Raw genomic sequence first — 20,068 nt, 5'->3', positions numbered from 1 at the left:
AAGCTCTAATGGGAAAAGTAAACAACGTGAAAGAACAGTTGGGTAACACAAGCAGAGAGATAGAAACCCTGAAGATGAATCCTAAAGAAATGCTAGAAATCCCAAACCCTAAAATTATTTTTGATAAGCTCATCAATAGAGTAAACAAACCTGAGGAAAGAACCAGTGAGCTTGAAGACAGATCACTAGAAACTTTCCATATAAATTTGAATTAAAAAAAAGCAAAAACCCCAGAATATCCAAAAACTATGGGACAATGTAAAGAAATGATGTATCTCTCTCAAATTAATGAAAAAACACGTCTTTAGGTAAGGATTAAAAAAAAAATAAAGATTGACCACATTCTAAGATATAAAATAGACTTACACATCTACTTATATAAAAACGATGGGTGGTGTTCGTCACATATTGACTAATGGCGACCAGTGGAAAGCAGTCAGTCCTACAGGGGTTGTCTTGGCAACAGCTGGGCCCTCCCCCAAGCTGTTTCCCAGAGTGTTTCCTGTAAGGGCAGAGTTTGAGGCAGGAACCTGCCCTGGGAGCGTGGAGGCATATCTTTCTAAAGTGTGAACCTGAGTGGGGCGGCTGAAAGGCTTAGAAAAGACAGACAAGAGAATGAAAGCCGGGTCTTGGTGGGACGCTGCTTCTCTGAGAGACAGCAACCATGCCCACAGCCATGCCTTTAGTTTATAGCAGATGCTACGAGGCAAAGTAAGGGTGTGACCAAGATGTTTACAACGTTCTCCTGGGTTTCAATCCTACTCAACTACATGCACCTGAACTCTATCAAGGCCACATCACTCAGGCACGTGGGGCCACGTGTTCGGACCATAGGTTCAAGCTTACAACTATAGCTGTTGGCTATAATTGTGCTGGGAGGGCCCTGCCCTCCAAGCTGGGACTTGAACGTGGCAATGAGAGGACTGTGCCCTCTCATCAGTCCAAGGCTTGACCCTGTCCAAACACTGTAGCGGCTCCCCACAATAAAGTTTTAATTCTGTTTCTTTGTTACTAATGTGGTGGCCCCACCCCATAACAAAGAAACAAAGGAAAATTTTCCCATCAAATTTCTGAATAGTATTACTCCTTCGGGAATGCCGTGTCATAAATTAAAATTGAAAGTGGGTGCAATCATCATGCTATTGAGAAATCTCAATAGTAAATGGGGTCTTTGTAATGGTACCAGATTTATTATCAAAAGATTACGACCTAACATTATTGAAGCTGAAGTATTAACAGGATCTGCAGAGGGAGAGGCTGTTCTGATTCCAAGAATTTGTCCCCATTTGACACTGGCCTCCCATTTAAATTGATTAGACGATGGTTTCCCGTGATGCCAGCATTTGTTATGACTATTAATAAATCACAAGGACAAACTCTGGACAGAGTAGGCATGCTCCTACCTGAACCTGTTTTTGCACATGGTCAGTTATATGTTGCTTTCTCTGGAGTTTGAAGAGCATGTGATGTTACAGTTAAAGTTCTAAGTACTTCATCACAAGGGAAATTAGTCAAGCACTCTGAAAGTGTTTTCACTCAATGTGGTGTACAGGGAGATATTAGAATAAGTTTAATCACTTTATCAGTCATTGTTTGCATCACTGTTGTTTTTATATCATGTTTTTGTCGTTTTTATATCATGCCTCTGTTGTTATTATATCATTTTGTTTCTGTTTATTTATTAATAAATTTATATATTATTTTCATATACAATTTACTAATTTCCTTTCATCTCTCACACTTCTATTATAGAGAAAGGGCAAATAGCAATATTAAAATATCTCTGCTAATTAATTCCCTTTTAAAAAAAATAAATTTTGTTGATTTTTTACAGAGAGGAAGGGAGAGGGATAGAGAGTTAGAAACATCAATGAGAGAGAAACATTGATCAGCTGCCTCCTGCACACTCCCCACTGGGGATGTGCCCGAAGCCAAGGTACACACCCTTGACCAGAATCGAACCCGGGACCCTTGAGTCTGCAGGCCAATGCTCTATCCACTGAGCCAAACCGGTTAGGGCAATTAATTCCCTTTTAATGTGCATGGATTTCATGCATTGGGTTACTAGTATTTACTAGAATAGAAAACATGCAAAGCATACTCTCAGATTTAATAGAATTAAAATATAAATCAAACAGAAAGATAGCTGGCAAATCCCCAAATATTTGAAATTAGACAATAAACTTTAAATAACTTTTGGTTTAAAAAAAGAAAAATATTTGGGTCAAAGAAGAGACATTTTAAAAATATTTTTTAAAATATATTTTTATTGATTTCAGAGAGGAAGGGAGAGAGAGAGAGAGAGAGAGAGAGAGAGAGAGAGAGAGAGAGAGAGAAACATCAATGATGAGAGAGAATTGTTTATTGGTTGCCCCCTGTACGCCCACACTAGGAATTGAACCTGCAACTTGGGCATGTGCCCCTGACTGGAATCGAACCCAGAACCCTTCAGTCTGCAGGCCAATGCTCTATCCACTGTGCTAAACTGGCTGGGGCCATTTTTTAAATATTTGAAGTAAATAAAACTAAAAGGTCAACTTATCAAAATTCATGGAGCACAGTAAAAAGCAATGGTAAGATGGACTTTGTGGCATTAAGTGCATATATAACAAAAGAATTAAGATCAAAATCAATAGCCTTAACTTCAATTTAAGAAACTAGACAAAATTAGAAATATTTTTTTCAATCTTACAACAATGTTTTCAAAATGACTTGATACATCTAATTTTTATACTTTCATAAATGTTACTTTAGAACTGTTTGCAAATATGAGAAGTTCAATGTATTATAAATTTAATGTGTGTACCCCCAAAAAACCTCATATTTAAATCTAATCCCTAATGTGATGGTATTTGGAAGTAAGACTTTTGAAATGTGATTAAGTCATGATGGTGGAGACCTCATGGTTGGGATTAGTGCTCTTTTTTAAGAGATCTGAGAGTTATTTTGCTCTTCTTCAATGTGATTTTATAGCAATAGGACAATTGTGTATGAACCAGGAAGTGGGTTATCACAGATACAAAATCTACCAGTTTCCTATCTTGGACTTCCTCAAGAACTGTGAGAAGTAAATGTCTGTTGTTTATAAGCCATCCAGACTTAACATTTTGTTATGGAGCCCAAACAGATTAAGATACAGTGTTTTTGTCATAAATATAATAAGAAATAACTGTTGATAATTATTGAATGTTTATGGACCTTTTCCTTAATGATAGGATGATATGCAAATAAAATATCAGTATTATTCCAGTTTTAGTATTGTTTTAGGTGGGAAGAATCAGCCATCTCTTTCTTTGACCCTCAAATGGTAACATGTTTTAAAACACCTGGATTGGATTATAATACATCATGCTTTATAACAAAATGCTATAACATAGCCCATTTGGCATATTTATCCTATCAACAACATATAAACAGTCATGTATAGGTCTGTTAGCCAAGTTCGTGATTTTTATATACTATTAATCCATTGTAATTTGATTGTCTATGTACTTGTGTCAAATATCCATTTTTTTAAGTTTTGGTGATGTAACAAACAATTATTGAGCAACTATATACTTATTATTACCAGATGTCAAGAATTACAAAATTAAAAAGGCATGACCCCTGCCTTCAACCAACCTGTGATTTAGTGAAATAAACAATTTCAAAAACAGTTCAAAAGAAAAAGGAAAATACTGTGAACTTCATTTATATGAAAATTTATTGTTGTTTTTTCCTAAATGATAAGATAGGAAGGTCTTGTGGTGGATGTTGTGGGTCATTGCTCTGACATCCTCTTCAGCATTGAGGCATTTATTTCTCTGCCAGAATTTTTGACAACTGAGAGTTCATAGTTTGGTCCCATTGAGGAAGGGGGCGACCTAGCCCAAGTTTAAGTGCTGTCTCTCAGGGACTTCTCACACACTGTATTTGGGCAATGTTGGCCTACAGAAATACAGCCGCCTTGCTGGATTTGACTCAAGTCTAAAGTCCTCTCAACTCCAGAGCTTCTCACTAGATCAGCTGAGGCCATAGTTGTGATTACAACATAGTTCCATTTCTACTAATCCTGCACACCTCTCTCCCTTACACAGGTTGTTTCTGAGAGCTTTCTCTAACAACCTCCTGCAAGAATGCTCTTCTCTGGGTCTGCTTTCTGCTGAACCTGATCTAAGACATCTCTGAGTATATATATACCATGACACTTATTTTCCTCAGTGTCAAGGAAAATATTGAAAGACCAATCTGGAAAATGGATAAGGCTTTAAATAAGGATATCTCTTAGGGAAGATCTAATGCAGGATATATAGGGTATTAGAAGTTACATAGGACTTGGTCTAGACCAGTGGTTCCCAACGTGGGACACATGCCCCATGGGGGGGGGTGCAATTTGCTTTTTAAGGGGGGAAATTCAAGAATGAGTTATTAACAGTGAATTTTTGCATTTCTAATGGTTCTAGGGGCCTCACATACAGTATATAAATATATATTGTGACATATTAATGCAGTTCAGTTCTCTATTATGTTTTGAAACTTTATTTGCTAATTTTTTTATATAACTTTGTATTATTATTTTTTAACAATTTCTTAGTGATTTCTTTCTCAGTAGTTCAACTGTCCTTTTGATCTTTTATTTTTCTCTTTCATAAATACCATGTTCTTTGGAAACTTTAGACCAACTTAAGGGCCTTTTAGGCTTCCTCCACGTGAATAGGAGTTCACTTTTTGAATAATAAGAATTATATATGCCCTGACCAGTTTGCTAAGTGGATAGAGCGTCGGCCTGTGGACTGAAGGGTCCCAGGTTCGATTCCGGTCAAGGGCATGTGCCTTGGTTGCAGGCACATCCCCAGTAAGGAGTGTGCAGGAGGCAGCTGATCGATGTTTCTCTCTCATCAATGTTTCTAACTCTCTAGCCCTCTCCCTTCTTCTCTGTAAAAAAAATCAATACAAAAAACATATAAAAAGAATTATATGTCACAGGGGGGCATCAAAATTTTAGATGCTTAGGTGGAGCATGACAAAAAAAGGTTAGGAACCACTGCTCTAGACACTGTTGCTCCAGGTAACTTCACCCAGTAAGAGCATTAGGGTAATCATCCCAGGATCTATACAGAGTATATTTAACACATAGGAAATGCAATCAATATAGCCCTTAGATTGCTTTTATTGGGAATCTCTGCAACATTTGGAAAAAAGGTTTGAATTATCTCACAAACAAGTCTTAATCTGACTTGATCTCAATAAACTAAAGGGGCCATATGTGGATAGCCCCCAAATATCTGTAACCCTGATGTCTCTTTTGGGTTAATCATTTCTAACATTAAGTTAACTATAAAATATTAGAATTGTTTTTAGAAGATTGGGTTAGGAGTTAATAAATATTTTTTACAAAGTAAAACCTCTACCATTATAGTAGGCCATATGATTTTACATAATACACTAACGAATACTTTGATTATAAAAATCATGCATTTATTAAAGCATATAATGAAAATATAACTGCCATCTAATGATGTGGGTTGGCAGACTTGTGTATTATTTAGAGAAATTAGTGTTAAGTAAATAATTAATAATCATTCAAACATAGACGATGCTAAAAAGTTATGATGTTTAATCAACTGGCTGAATTTTGAGGCTCACTGAGTTATGGCAAAGATGAGGGTTGAGATGGGAAAGATGCACTATGGGATGCCGGGAGCTGGTCCATCCTTGCTGTTTCAAGGGACCTGGCATATATGGCATACGGTTCTTAATATGTTTGCTCACCTTCTTGGCGCTGTGTTTTAACCAAGGTCACCTCTCCGAGAAAGGTTGAATCCCCAGGTAGGGATTTTCCCCTGAAGTTAGGGAGGGAATAAAACCCCTCAACTAAGTGCCAGGCGGGTAATTAATCCCTTTAACTACGAACAATCATGCTTAAACTACATAATCTTTTCTCCCTGGAATGGAGATAAGAAACGCCCTAACCTTTGTAATAGAGATTGATAGGATTGAATCAACTGGTATAAATACAGTTGTAACAAGACAGAAACACTCAGAACTCAGAACACAGAACTCATGAGACAGAACTTAGAACACAGAACTTAGAACACAGAACTCAGGAGACAGAATTTAGAAGAGAGCCAAGAAGACAGAACTGAGAACACAGGGCTTGGAAGACAGGACCAAGAGAGACAGAGCCTAGGCACAGAACCTACACAGAACGTTCTCTAGAGACAGAAGAACTTCGCTGGTGAGAGCATGCCGGAGGATCCTGGACAGGGACTGGCCTCGGAGCTTGGAGGCAAAGCCTGGCGAGAGAGCATGGCAGGGGATCCTGGACTGAACCTGACTGCAGAGATTGGCAGGAGAGCCTGACTAGAACCTGGTGACTGAACCTGACTGGAGATCTGAAGCAGAACCTCTCTGGAGATCCAGACCAGAACTTGGCTGGAGATCCTGGCTAGAGATCCTGGCTAGGCTGCTGATCAACTGAACACTGTCTCCGTGTCCTTCCTTCTTCGCCGACTCCATCTACCCCTTTGGGAACCCCTGGACCTGCTGGGGTTGGACCCCGGCATCTGGCGCCCGAACAGATGCTGGGGTCCAACCCCAGCAGGTCCAGGGGTCCCCAAAGGTGTGGACGGAGTCGGCGAAGAAGGAAGGACACGGAGACAGCGTTCAGTTGATCAGCAGCCTATCCAGGATCTCTAGCCAAGTTCTGGTCTGGATCTCCAGAGAGGTTCTGCTTCGGACCTCCAGCGAGGTTCTGTAGCCATGTTCCCTCACTAGGTTCTCCAGCCAGGTTCTGTCTGAGATCTCCAGCGAAGTTCTGGTTTGGATCTCCAGCCAGGTTCAGTCACCAGGTTCTAGTCAGGTTCTCTTGCCAATTTCTGTAGTCAGGTTCAGTCCAGGATCTTTTGCCATGTTCTCTCCAGCGAAGTTCTTCTGTCTGTAGGTTCTGTGTAGGTTCTATCTTCTTGGTTCTCTTCTAAGTTCTGTCTCCTGAGTTCTGTGTTCTAAGTTCTGTGTTCTAAGTTCTGTCTCATGAGTTCTGTGTTCTGAGTTCTGAGTGTTTCTGTCTTGTTACAACTGTATTTATACCAGTTGATTCAATCCTATCAATCTCTATTACAAAGGTTAGGGCGTTTCTTATCTCTATTCCAGGGAGAAAAGATTATGTAGTTTAAGCATGATTGTTCGTAGTTAAAGGGATTAATTACCCGCCTGGCACTTAGTTGAGGGGTTTTATTCCCTCCCTAACTTCAGGGGAAAATCCCTACCTGGGGATTCAACCTTTCTCGGAGAGGTGACCTTGGTTAAAACACAGCGCCAAGAAGGTGAGCAAACATATTAAGAACCGTATGCCATATATGCCAGGTCCCTTGAAACAGCAAGGAATGACCGGCTCCCGGCAATGGGAGTGCCGTGGGATATGAAAACGGATGTGGAGAGGCACATAGGCTAATATCCAACCATTTACCTTCACCCACTATGTGTCATGCCTGTTTTAAGCACAGAGCTATAGCAGTGAATAAAAAACACAAATATCCCTGCCTTGATGAAGCGTTATTTCAGATATCCATCCTCGGCATTCCTTAGTATAAATTAAGTTTGGAGTGAACTGAATTATGATTTTTAAATTATGAATGAAGAAAACTTCACTTCTCCCACAGTTTTTGCCTGGTACTGATTTTTTTCCTAAAAAATCTTTACACAATGCTTAAATTATTTCTACTGTTTGAAATTAAACATTTAAGTGGTTTGTTTTTAACTTCAGCATACTTAATATTTTAAAAGAAAATTTGAAAGTACTTTGCAGAAATGCTATTCTTTCAGAAAGATGTTGTCTTTAGTACTTTCATAAACATAGCTAATTTGTATAGGAAATATCTTTAAGAAGACCAAGATTAAAAGTTTATTTGACTCTGTCAGTTTGTTTAACTGAATTTTATAGTTACAAAACATTCCCTTATGTTCCTTGTTTTATAGAACTGCTGTGACAAGACACAGAAATTTTACTAATGCTCAATTGTCAGTACTGAGCAGAGAACTCAAAACATATGCCTACTAATAAGGAGTTAATACTGTCATTCTAAATGCATTAGCTGACCTTCATTATATCCTCAAATTTTGTAAATAAATATTTAATAATATTAAAGCTTCCTTGGTAAAGTACTTTCTGCATAAATCTCTATATTTTAATTGTTATTGTTTAATTATAGAGGCCCATTGCATGAATTTGTGCATAGGTGTTCCCTCAACCTGGCCGGCTTTCAGGGCTGATTAGGGCTGTCTCGCCTAGTCCAGCGAGGAGGGACGGAAGGAAGCTGGCCAGCCATGGGAGGTTGGCTGTGTGAGTGCACTGACCACTAGGGGGCAGCTCCTGCTTTGAGTGTCTGCCCCATGGTGATCAGTGTGCATCATAGTGACCGGTTGACCGGTTGTTCGGTCAACTGGTCATAATGGTAGCTTAGGCTTTTATATATAGACTAGGGGCCCGGTGCACGAAATTCGTGCACTGGGTGTGTGTGTGGGGGGAGTGTCCCTCAGCCCAGCCTGCCCCCTCTCACATACTGGGAGCCCTCAGGCGTTGACCCCCATCACCCTCCAATCGCAGGATTGGCCCCTTGCCCAGGCCTGACGCCTCTGACAGAGGCGTCAGGCCTGGGCAGGGGACCCTCATTTCCCACCATCACTGGTTCTGCCCCCAGCCCAGGCCTGATGCCTTTGCCAGAGGCGTAGCCCCCCCATCACCCTCCGATCGCCTGATCAGCCCCTTGCCCAGGCCTGACGCCTCCGCCAGAGGTGTCAGGCTTGGATAGGGGACCCCCATCTCCCCCTGATCACTGTCTCTGGCCCCCGCCCAGGCCTGAGGCCTCTGGCCCAGGAATCATGCCTGGGCAGGGGACCCCCATCTCCCTCTGATCGCTTGCTCTACCCCCCGCCCAAGCCTGACGCCTCTGACCCAGGCTTCAGGCCTGGGCAAGGGGACCATCATATCCCCCCAATCCCCGGCTCAGCCCCCCACCCAGGCCTGATGCCTTGGCCAGAGGAGTTGACCCTCATCACCCTCCTATCACCAATCACCGGATTGGCCCCTTGACCAGGCCTGAGGCCTCCGGCAGAGGTGTCAGGCCTGGGCAGGGGACCCCCAGCTCCCCGCGGTTGCAGGCTCCGCCCCTGCCCAGGCCTAACGCCTCTGGCTGAGGCGTCCAGCTCGGGCAGCGGGGACCCGCAGCTGCAGTGGCCCCGCGATCGTGGGCTCCGCTTTAGGCCCAGGCAAGGGACCCCTAGCTCCCGGGACTGCCAGCTTCGACCGTGCCCAGCTCCCATCGCTGGCTCCACCCCTACTTCCTGCTATCACTGGCCAGGGCGGAAAAGGCACCTGATTCTCCGATCATGGCTGGGGGGCAGGGCAAAGGCGGCCCTGCCCCCCAGCTCTTAGCTCCCCCCTGGGTTTCCGATCACTGTCAGTGGCAGGGGGCTTCTTCCTGCTTTCCCTTTCGCCTCCCTGCATTGTGTCTACATATGCAAATTAACCGCCATCTTGTTGTCAGTTAACAGCCATCTTGTTGGCAGTTAACTGCCAATCTTAGTTGGCAGTTAACTGCCAATCTTAGTTGGCAGTTAACTGCCAATCATAGTTGGCAGTTAATTTGCATATAGCCCTGATTAGCCAATGAAAAGGTATCGTCGTACGCCAATTACCATTTTTCTCTTTTATTAGTGTAGATGGGTACAGAGTTTTTGTTTTGGCTGATGAAAAAGTTCTGGAAATGGGTAGTGGTGATGGTTACACAACATTGGAAATGTACTTAATGCCACTAAATTGAACACTTAAAATGTAAAATGGTAAACTTTATGATATGTATATTTTGACCTCAATTCACACAAACAAAAATGCCCTTGAAACCATGAAATTTGTAATGACATCATTATATACTGGTTGTGTAATGTTGGTGCCACCACATTTTAATTACGTGTTGGCAACTGTCAGGATTTGCAACTATGTAAGATAAAAAAAAGAAAAATCTTCACAGTATGTCCTGTAACCTCTCAGCAGCTGTCACTGAGTGGTTTTACTTTCCCCAGACAGGCATATAATGTTCTTATCATTTAGCACAGTGGTTCTCAACCTGTGGGTCGCGACCCCTTTGGGGGTCCAATGACCCTTTCACAGGGGTCGCCTAAGACCATTGGAAAACACATATATAACTACATATTGTTTTTGTGATTAATCACTATGTTTTAATTATGTTAAATTTGTAACAATGAAAATACATTCTGCATATCAGATATTTACATTACGATTCATAACAGTAGCAAAATTACAGTTATGGAGTAGCAACGAAAATAATTTTATGGTTGGGGGTCGCCACAACATGAGGAACTGTATTAAAGGGTCGTGGCATTAGGAAGGTTGAGAACCACTGATTTAGCAGGTTAACAAATCACCTATATTTAAAAGCTGCTTTGATAGCACACATTTCTATGGTTCTTGGTCTATGGGAAGAATCAAATACTTTTTTTCTAGTTGGATTTTGTATTGTGTTGGACAATGAGTGATGCTAGGAAAGTTATTGAAACTGGCCTCCAGGAATGAAGATGTTTCATGAGACGTCAACATTTTGATGAAAAATACTTGGAAAAGATGAAACCTTCAACACTAAATGTGATCATGCCTCGAATTATTTTTGTTATCTCCATGGTCTCATAATTATAAAGTAAGCTCACATATGTGTGATTAAGGTTTTTATAAATGATATGTTCAGACATCATTCTATTAAAATGCGCACACATAAATAATTTCTAACCAGTAATATTTCCTCAAGTATTTGAAGTGGATTTATTAAAAATGCAGGATTGTTTACAAAAAAACACATTCATATGATTTAAATGATAAAGCATGTTCTACTCTGTTGTCATGCTAGTCTATATCTTTACCAAAAATTTCTTCTCATGAATTATTAAATAACCTCAACAAGGCAAATTACAAGGGATGAATTACTGCTATTTAAGGCACAACTTGAATCAAGGCAAACAGTTTTCAAGGTGTTATAACTATCTCAGAAAAAGTTCCTAATCTACATCACCATTTTGCTGTATATTACATGGGATATTAGAATAAAGCCTTTCATCTATTTGCCCACTTAAATTCTGGATGGCTGTATTCTGTGGAGAAGTATCAGGGCCAGCCTGACAGGGTTGAGCCGGGCTGAGGCAGGGAGGTGGGAATTGAGAAAAGAAAGAAAGACAGGAAAGCGAGGTCGGGAGGACCCCAGTTCTCTTGATGAACTGAAGCGAGTTTATTAGCTATACAATCCTATTTATACACAACACACTGAATCGGAGGTCTGTCAAGAGGAATGTATTCTTTGTTCCTCTTAATCTCTAAGGGAGAGAGACAGCAGAAGGACAAGTTCGCAGTACAGCATATCTCAGTAAATAGTTATAGACTTCCTGGCAAGCTATGAAAGGCTGTTCTCATTCTACAAATGTTACTCCCATTCTACTGATAATCGCCATCCAAACAAGTCTGGGAAAACTGTGTGGGTAAGGGTCCCAGCCTTGCTAGCCCCTTCAGGTGCAAGGACCTTGCCAGCTTACATCTGGCCCCCAACAGAGAAGCAGTTACTTTTCCTAGGATACAGGACCAATGGAAAGGAGACTATGTATTTACAGACCAAGTAGGTGCCATGCAGTAAATATACACTGTGCAGACATGACCTGCATTTGAAAGCTCCAAACTAAACAGGACATAACTTTCAAGCTAGAGTATGAATCAAAGGCAAGAGGAAGAAGAAACAATCTCTTGAAAGTCTCAGTTTATTCTGAAATTTTTGTTACTTGACATGAACTTACATAGCTTATCCTATGAGACAGATTCTGTTCTATACCCTTTGCAAATAGGCTCATAGCATCCCCATGGGTAATAATGTGCTATCAATGGGAAAACTGCTTAAGATCACAGGCATAATTAATGGCAGAGCCAAGAATCAAACTTGAGTGCCCCAGGGTTTGTGTATTCAACTATTATACTGTGCTACCTTTTTGAAAAGCTGGAGAAGAGAAGTAATCTTTGTGGCAGGAAATTACAAATACTGCAGGGGGGCTCTGCTTTCTAAAAGTCAGGTATCACACGTGATTCCGTTCTATCTGCTGTGCTTGGCCACACTCTTTGTTTTCTTTGTTTGAAAAGAAAGTGTAGCACTTCCAATGCAGTCTGCGTAGGTGGGTTTATGGTAGCAGAACTCATTTCTAACAACCCTAGCAACTAATAAGTAAACCGACAGGAGCACAGCCAGGAGGTGGTCTTTCAGGTAACGTCTGGCTTTTGTCTCCCTCTTTTGTAGTTTCCACTCACTTCTGATATGTATATCCAAAGCTGGTCCCATCTGTAAAATGTCAACTTTTCTGCCCTCATGGTGTGAGAAGCCTTTATTAAACACAAGGTCTTTTCCCATGTGAGAATTCATAGGGAAAGAGTCTTATGTTAATCCTTCCTCCTTTTTTTATTCCATAGCACAGATTGCATGATTTCTCCATAATGAATCACACTAGAGTCACTATCAAGATCACAAATCATTTTTCTACCTTAAAAGACGGACTCACACAGAATGCTTAATTTCTTAGGATGTTTACCTATATGAAGAGCTTTAGTTAACTTGATCACTTTTGTCTGGTGCCTTTTTCCCACTTAACGAATGTCCTCCTTGGAATTAAAGATGCAAAGAACTGAACTCTTTCCTGCCTTTGATTACACAGCAAAAGAGCTGGTTGGTGTGGCAAGGAAAACAGCGTGTAGAGTACCTGACTTCTTCAAGCATTAGTTCTGTGCCTTTAAAATTATGGCAGTGCCTAACTGATATGGTAATTATGAGTCTTAGCTGAGATATGCACTTAAAGAACAAACCACAGAATAGATCCTCCAATAATTTATCTTTAATATGTCACATGAGCTTCCTGAGCAGTGACCCAGTTTTTACCATGCTCATCTTCTTGTTACTAAGATATTAATACACCAAGATGAAAGAATAAACCTGCTAGTTTTCTTGATTCTACTTTCCCCATCTTGCATATACTTGCTAGATTTGATTTGCTAAAATAAAACTTTTATCATGTTATTACCTCCTTCATGTACCTTGATAACATCCAGCTACTGAAATAGTAATTGGCACATATTAACCACCAAATGAATACTTGCTGAATAAATGAGTGAATAAGAAAGTGCTACATGGGAGACTTTCAAGACCTTCCACAGTCAGGCTCTAACCTCATTTCTTTCCTTTTCACCCTTCAGTTATTACCATAGACTTGGAACTTCATTCATTGTGTGACACAACATGTCAGGCACCATGGCAGTTTTGGATATTCAAGGATGATAAAAGAGCTCACGGCGCCGAAACCGATTTGGCTCAGTGGATAGAGCGTCGGCCTGCGGACTGAAAGGTCCCAGGTTCGATTCCGGTCAAGGGCATGTACCTGGGTTGCAGACACATCCCCAATAGGAGATGTGCAGGAGGCAGCTGATCGATGTTTCTCTCTCATCGATGTTTCTAACTCTCTCTATCTCTCTCCCTTCCTCTCTGTAAAAAATCAATAAAATATATTAAAAAAAAAAAAAAAAAGAGCTCACGGCTTCTCTGAAAAGAAACATCCACTTAAGTTGCATTTGTTTATTATCTTGCTTTCCCATGGCCAAGGATTTGATAGAGCTTTTTCACCAGCCTAAAGAGCTGTCTCTCTCCTTTCACATTCCTTTTGTCCCTCAGGATTCAGGTCAAATTGTACCTTGTTCTCCATAAATATTCACCTAACCACCCTAGTGTGTCGTGATCTCTCCCCATCCCTTCTCTGACTTGCTAAGATAATTATTATTAAGTACAACAACTAAACTTTGGCCAGGAATTATAATTATATAATGCATTATAATTGTTTTAGTATGATAACTCTAAAATGTCCACATATATTGCTCATGCCCTATCTCCTTACTCCAGTCTAAATGCTTCGTGGGGATGTCTTTCACTTTATAATGTTTGTTTCTTGGTATCTTTCAGAGGGCCTAGTGTTAACTTTTTCTGCCATAGTGGTTTATCAGTCAATATCTGTTGATTGATAGATTGTGGATAGTTTACAGGGAATTTCCTTGTATTTAAAGAGAGTGTGTCTTGCACACACTACTAGATATTCAATAAATGGGGGATTTGTTTTCCCAGTGCAAACTGATTAACCAATATTGTAGAAAGAATAATAAATCTGACTGCAATTAACAAGACAGATGCTCCTGAATATTCAAGAAGAGTAAAATAATTAAGAAATTTGAATACTTCTTGGGTTAAAGCAAAGTACACGTCTCCATATCTTTTCCCTATCTTAATTTATAACTTCCCCTACCCTTGTCTCTATAATTATTTACCCTTCATTGCTCAGAGTAGAGATTTTTCAGTTTGAGATCTCTGGATTTTTATGAAGTCCATGAATGGATTTCCACAGGATTTACCTGGAACCCAGTAAAACACTGTGCATGAAGAAAGCCAAGCAGTTCTTTAACAAGTACAAAGTATGAGTTTAAATCCAAGCTCATCTAGCTATGAAGTCCTTGTTTTTCCAATTACATCATGGACTAGGGGATTTCTCAGTAGGAAACACCTTGGGCTAGGAAAAGGATGCAGTCTGTTTAGTGGATTGGTGTGTCCAAGGAAAGGTCTTTACAATGACCACCACAAGAGTGGCAGCAGCAGACGGGACAGCACTGTGTACTGAGATGTATCAGTCACAACTCTACATGTTTTATATATTAATCCTTTTTAAACCTCACCACAGACCTATGAAGTGGGTAGTGTTATGGTTACCCACATTTTATGGATTAAAAAAAACCTGAGGAACAGAGAGGTTAAATGACTTATGAAAGGCACAAGGACACTGGACCCAGAGGTGAGGGGCCAAGGAGTGGAGTCACGTGGGGAAGAAGGAAGATGCCCAAGGTAATAGTTTTCTACTGCACATCTTGTCTCAAGCCATCCCACATTCAAGGCTGCCCTGAACTCCACCCTAGTACTTTCCCTTGGCTCAAGGAGAAAATCTGTCTAGGGTGGCAGAGGAAAGAGCCAGACAACCCACTGTAGCCCCAGACCTGACTTTGAAGAGTCAGTCTAAGAATAAAGCAGTCACGTCAGGTTTGTGATACTCAGTTGCTTCCAGACCTCTTAGAAAATAAAAGGGTGTCATAAGAAGACCTTTCTGGGCTCTGGCATTCTTCACATCCTTAATCTTCAGGCACAATTTAAATCGCTTGCATTTGATGTCAGTGAGAGAGAGTGACTAGCCTTGGAATGAACTTTGACAGCTTGCAGAATATCCTTACCCTGTTAACTAGGGAGTTGTCAGTAGAAATCACACTTTAAGTGGTTTAAACAGCAGATGTGGTATGTGCTCTGAATTTGAATATTTCAAATATCTACACAGCAGCCAAGGTTTCTGTGAGCCCTACCCCCACACATTCCAAACCAACATAAATTTCAGTAGTCTTCTTACAAGACCTGCTTCTAGCCTCAAAATGTTCCCATTTCCCATTAGATTACAAGAGACCTGAATTCTGATGACAGTCCCATGGCTTCTTAGTGACTTAATGGTATATGACTTTGAAGTGACTTAGTTTCTTGTATCTAAAAGCAAGTGTGGCAATATATGTAACTTAATATCTTCAGGTACAGATTTTAAAACCATGTTTGATAAAATCCTTGGGGTTTTAGAGGTGAAGTTCTCATTAAAATTTAAAAAATGGAAATATCCATTCTTATACAAAGTTTAAAAGGAATTATAACTTGGTCACAGTTTTTAAAATGGTCTGCAAAGACATGCTACCCAAGAATTTTGATAGTTCAATAGTTAAATTTCTGTGTCTTCTGAGTTTGATCTTTCTTAAAATGTGTATAGTAATGGAAAACTAAAAGACCTGAGTATTAGTTTCTGCTGTGCTTCCTACCAGCGAGGTGAACTTGGGCAGATCACTGGAGTTCAGTTTTCTCATCTGTAAATCATGTAGTAAATGAAGTAGTAAATATAATTTCTCTTGCTCATTAAAAAAGAGATCCATTTACTGGGGTCATGCTTTGAGTTAACATGCTGTATGTATGTTGCCTCCTTGCATCTTCACCCCAACATTATGAACAAGGTAATAATTTTTGTCTACTTTACAGATATGGAAACTGAGACTTGGGGTGGTTAAGTGAATTGTCTGAGTTCACTCAGATTGCTATCAGAGGGAAGGATCAAGATGTGAACCTTAACCAAGATGATCCACATCATGTCTTCTCCTTTTGCCCTAATTCTACTTTTTCTTTAATACCTTTATACCTCCTTTCCTTCCCTCCCTCCCTCCCTCCCTTCCTTTCTTTTCTCCCTCCCTCATTCTCTCTCTCTCTCTCTCTCCCTCTGTCTCTCAATAATTATTGCTGTTATTTGTCGGATATTCTTTGGTGGGAATGCTTTTTTATGAGGAACAAGCCAGACTGGGCAAAATAATAATCATGGTGTGGTCCATAACCAATATTCTGAATGCCTTCATGGAGTCATTCAAGTATTTCCTGCACATTCACTGTATGCCATGATTGTGTTGGGTGCAGGGACTCTATAAATATGAAGATTATGTGCTTCCTTCAGGGGGGTCAGGCATGTAGATAAATAGCTACAATATAAAGAAGTGACTGTATGTCTTAAGAAAGAGAGAAATGCCATACAAGAGAATATCAGAGGAAAAATTAATCCAGGTAAGGAGATCACCTGCACCAATGTCCAGGGAAAACAATCCTTGCCTTTTTCTAAAACGTCAGAATTACTGGAATTATAATTATTAACTGTCAAGGGAAAGAGGAGTGGGGTAAGGTGTTAAAATTAGGGAGGCAGGGCTTGGGAAATAAGGTAAAATATAATTTGGTAACACCCTCTCCCCTCCTTTAGTTACCCACTCTAGAACTGAATTCCTTGAAGTTTCATCAAGCCAAAGAGTATTTGCTGTGGAATAGTATACTTAGATGGCCCGTGGAGGGAAGAAGGGAGGGTGGAGAATGGAGGGGGATCCTCTCATGTTTCACAGATGCTGATTTCAAGTTTCCACCTGGTAATAGCCTGGGGGAGAGCATAAAGATACAAGTCAAAACAGAGAGAGACACAGAGAGAGCTAACAGCATTCAGCAAGGGAATTACAAAAACTCAAAAAAGTCCCCCATTAGTTAAATAAAGGACTTTCCTTGTATTTGCACTGTCTTTTTTTCTATTTACTGAAATTTGCAAAGAACCGTAGACTCTATTGCCTCTTCAAAGTTCTAGATTATATAAAAGTGTAGTCTATGAAAATTAAACTTTGCATATCCAGGCTAAATTAACTTGTGACCGACTTTTAGTTTCTGTGTGTTTTATTAAACAACAAACAAAAAAACTCGGAGACAACAAGAAAGCTCTTAAACTATGAGTAATGAAAGTAACAAATGGCATGCTTTTCATATAAAACCACGGCTTTCATCCAGGACCCTTTAGAAACACATTCAAAATATATAGAAAACCTCCACTTGAATTTGCACAAACAGCCCTAGGCAAGTAGGAATCCGAATGAGTCTTTTCACATAAGGCTACTCATTTATTTTCACAGACCGCATTTAAAATAACTGCAAGATTCATTTCATTCCATTTGCCGGTCTTATACATCAAGAAAGCAAGAAAAACTGCCGTTTCAGAACTATAATAAATGTTCCTTATAAACAAGACTGGGAAGGGCGGATAGCGGAGTTGGGGTGGGGGTGGGGAAACAAACCCTTTAGTTGCAATAGTTTAGGGAAATGCATCGACATAATAAAAGAAATTTCAAGTCAAGTTCCTCCACTCTAGCACATAAGCAGTTTAGAATCTTAAGCAGATGTAAAAGAAATAAAGCAAATGGGGGGGGGGGGGGAGGCCAATAAAGTTTCTGGCTACAGTACAAGAGACATATCATTACCATATGATCTAATGTGGGTGTCAGCCGGGTAGTGTTCATTGAGGGAAACCTTATTTTTTATCTGGGCTATGGAGTAGAAGCAGGAGATTTTCAACCTAGTGACAGGCACAGAGCAGCACCTACCCCCTCCTCCTTCCCACACCTGCAAACTCTTTTGCTTGGGCCGAATATTTAGTGTAATTACATCTCAGCTTTGAGGGCTCCTGTGGCAAATCCCCGGATTAAAAGGTATGGTTTTCAATAATTGTCCTGAACTCTGCTACAGACTAATAAAAACTTAGATCAAGTTGAGGGAAATAGAGATTATTTGGTGAGAAAAAGAAAAGAAAAAGTAATTGTGCTAAACTTTTAATAATCTTTATGCAGCATTTAAAAAACGTATTGCTTGAAAACAGAAGTTAAATATTTGGTTGGATGATCAAATGCATTGTTTTAGTTCTTTCTCTCTGTTCTTGCAAAAAGAAAGGGATATTTATTTTAGAAAATCTATGATCTAAAACCATGGCCATCTGTATTTATATATTTGTATTTGTACTAATGAAATGTTTAGCTCTTTCGAATGTATTTATAGAAAAGTATTATAGACTAGCATATTATTCGTAGTTGCATTATACATTTAAGGATTTATTTTCTTCCTGAAATCTTGTTTATTTTAAGAACTTTTAAAACCTAAGAGAAGTCTCTGGTCATTAGTTGTAGAAGTTTAGTGTACATTTCTACAATCTATAAGAAAATATAAATTATCACCAAAGGTGAAAATAAACATTGGAAACATTTATGCTGATTATTAAAGACCTAACTAAAGTAATACCACATTTAATTACATAATTTCTTAAATCTAAAGAAGAAACCCTGCCTGTATTTTCAATATAAATGAAATTTTATGAGATACATTCATTATGAAATGAGGGTGTAGGTTATTTTTTTATCTTAATTGCAAAATAGGGTAACATGATGACCACTTGTTAAGTGGGCTCTGGTAATGTAAATACCTGTGGTTTTTTTCTTCCTAGGGCTGTTTTGACCAGAAAAAGAACCAGATGCCTCCTAAAGTAGCCCTTATTTGTGGATAAATGTGGTTCTACTGTTTATTTTTAAATTATTTCTATTTTATTGAGGTTTTTAATTCACCTAGTGCTGGGGGGTTTTAATTTTGCTCTGCATTTAGAGCTTCACTTATCTCCTGAGGGTTAAATTTTGACTTTGAAAGTCACTCATAAATGACATCATACAAATATTGATCTGAAATGATATAGTTAATTTGATGGGCTGAAGTAGTCTAAGCAACCAGAGATTGTTATTTTTGATAAAATACTTATAAATTATGGCAATGAACTTTAGTAAAGTAGTGAGATTATTCTTAGCAATTAGCATTTAGGAAAGAATCATATATTTTAGAGTACTTAAAAACAGTGTAATGAAATTTATAAAGTCTTTTATCACAATAATAGCCTGCCTGGTTTCCACATGGGTAACTGTTGTTTTTTTATTTTTCTGATTTCTTAAGGAAAGAAGGAAATGATTAAGTAAATTATTAGCACCAACTGCCCACATTAATTGTTTTAAGATGCTGAGTATTCAAGTATTCAAGTGTCAAGGCACTATTTAAAAGAAGTTAGTTCATGAAGAAATTTGTATAAAGTTCCTGGACATATTAGTATTATTCCCCAGGACAATCAGGGTTAAAATGCATGCATACACACACGCACACACACACACACAATGGCAGCTGTAAACTGCCTGTTTGCATGCAGCTTTAACCAAAAATAATTTTGTGTAGAGAATTCCTACCATTTTAACAAGAGTAAATATATATAAATGATAATATTTCCTTGAGCGAATGCTCAACATTTCCATATGTGGGTGAGTGAAATAACCAGGTAATCTCTATCCTGGAGAAAAGATCCAAAAGTGACATCTGCATTAATTCTAGTTGCTGTTTATTAAGTCTGCAACTACTTTGATTAATTTTTCTTCTAAAATTGTGAGACATTAAATATGCAAGGCTAGCAAACTTGTGGTAAACCATAAATTTTGCATTTTAATGTGAAACAGACTGAAAGCCCTTCCCTTAGTTCCAATCCAAGGGAACACTGCCAAGACAATAGA

At 39.4% G+C, this 20,068-nt stretch overlaps 1 protein-coding gene across 1 annotated transcript in view; it reads left to right on the top strand.

Moving 5' to 3' along the window:
- The first annotated feature begins 17,987 nt into the window (after positions 1-17,987).
- The window catches only part of DCN (decorin), a 41,757-nt gene continuing 39,676 nt past the window's right edge, over positions 17,988-20,068 (top strand). Inside the window, exon 1 of the mRNA XM_059683769.1 lies at positions 17,988-18,187. The gene's annotated coding sequence lies outside the window, so the exon portion shown is untranslated. The remainder of the gene's footprint in view (positions 18,188-20,068) is intronic.

Source organism: Myotis daubentonii, chromosome 2, assembly GCF_963259705.1.
Source record: "Myotis daubentonii chromosome 2, mMyoDau2.1, whole genome shotgun sequence".
In the NCBI taxonomy this organism is placed as follows: Eukaryota; Metazoa; Chordata; class Mammalia; order Chiroptera; family Vespertilionidae; genus Myotis; species Myotis daubentonii.
Note: the sequence above shows the minus strand (reverse complement) of the source record. Positions and strands in the feature narration are given on the sequence as shown.